Here is a 1,819-nt window from a genome sequence, read left to right as displayed (position 1 = left end):
TGTACAAGTATCAACAGTCAAGTAGCAGTTCATCAGGAATCTCAGTTAAGCACAGTAATTAAGCAACAATTAATAGTTAATTAAGACGTACGGATACCTGGTTTAGTGAGGGTTGTCACACCGTGCCGGTGCAACACGGGGCCGTGTCCAACTTCCAGTAACTGGGATCTGGAAAAGAATCACTGAAATTCCGACCACGAGCCGTGTTCGCTCAACACGGGGCCGTGGTGAACCTTCTGACCAACATTCTTTTTTGTTTTTATTGCAGGACTTGGAACCCGACGCCACCCTCACGTAGTGTATGAGCTCCAGTTCCAATAAGGACATAAAAGAACCACTAGAAGAACCCGAACGCTTTCTCAGAAAAAGGTTAAAAGCCAAAAACCAAGAGAAGGTTTCGGGTAATCCACCTCCAATGGCGGACCAACGTACCCTTATGGATTATCTACGACCCACCGTAGGTAATCTAGGCGCCGCTATCAATGCTCCGAATGTCGAAGCCAATAACTTCGAACTTCGGCCACATTTGATACAAATGCTTCAAAACTCCGCAACCTTCCATGGGCTTGCGGACGAGGATCCCCATCTACATATAACTAATTTCTTGGAAATATGTGATACCTTTCGGATCAATGGAGCATCAAACGACGCCATCCGCCTCCGTATGTTTCCCTTCTCACTAAAAGACCGAGCGAAAGCTTGGCTCAACACCCTCCCAGCTGGATCGGTAAACACCTGGGATGAACTAGCCCAAAAATTTCTATATAAGTATTTCCCTCCTTCTAAAACTGCTAAGTTAATGGCTGAAATTAATACATATTCACAAGAGGACGGGGAATCCTTATATGAAACTTGGGAAAGGTTCAAGGAGCTATTACGCAAGTGTCCCCATCACGGCCTCGCAATATGGCAACAAGTATCCACTTTCTATAATGGATTGTTGCCACACACTAGGCAGACACTTGATTCTAGCTCCGGGGGACTTTTAGGTAATTGACGCCCACACGAAATATATAATCAAATTGAGGAAATTGCTCAAACCAATTTTCAATGGCACACCCCCCGGGGAAATAAATCTATCGCCCCGGGCGCCCATAAGGTCGATGAAAGCACTTCTTTACAAGCCCAAATCGAGGCTCTTTCTTCAAAGATAAAAAAATTGGAAATGACAAAAACAGTCTCGGTTATGGCTTGTGAAGGGTGTGGTGGGTCACATGAAAATTGGAGTTGCATGAAAGAAACAGACGATCAACAAGAAATGGTAAACTACATTGATAATAGACCTAGGCCGTCGGGTCCTCCAACGGGAACTTACAACCAAGGATGGCGAAACCACCCAAACCTTGGTTGGAGGGAACCCGGCAATAGTAGTAACCAACAAACCCAACGAACAAACTTTCAGCAACCAAGAAATGAGTCACAAAATTTCACCCAACAACAAGGTGGACGAGAAAGGCTCGAAGATACTATATCTCGCCTCGTCTCTGACACTGATAAGAAAAACTCGGAAAGATTTCTACAATTAGAATCTAATTTTAGAAATCAACAAGCTAGCATTCAAAACATAGAAAAACAATTAAATCAAATAGCTCAAAATTTTTCCGAGAGACCGCAAGGCGCATTACCTAGCAATACCGAAACAAACCCAAAGGCGCAAGTTCACCTCATCACACTACGAAACCGCACCGTAGGGCCTGCAGAAGTGCCACCGCCAACGGAAGAAACAGTACCGACACCTCTGCAGGAGAAGAACTCTCCTCCATCACCAGAGCCGACCAAGGCTCCTCGAGTTCCGTACCCCGGTAGGTTAATTCGTCAA

General features: G+C 45.0%; 1 non-coding gene across 1 annotated transcript; it reads right to left on the bottom strand.

The window, feature by feature from the left end:
- Positions 1 to 793: 793 nt before the first annotated feature.
- LOC118483530 lies at positions 794 to 900 on the bottom strand. Its single transcript, XR_004870820.1, has one exon. It is a non-coding gene; the product is annotated as a small nucleolar RNA R71 (small nucleolar RNA).
- Positions 901 to 1,819: the final 919 nt, after the last annotated feature.

The sequence above is a fragment of the Helianthus annuus genome, chromosome 10 (assembly GCF_002127325.2).
Source record: "Helianthus annuus cultivar XRQ/B chromosome 10, HanXRQr2.0-SUNRISE, whole genome shotgun sequence".
Lineage (NCBI taxonomy): Eukaryota > Viridiplantae > Streptophyta > Magnoliopsida > Asterales > Asteraceae > Helianthus > Helianthus annuus.
The sequence above is the reverse complement of the archived record's forward strand: the minus strand, read 5'-3'. Positions and strand labels throughout refer to the sequence as shown.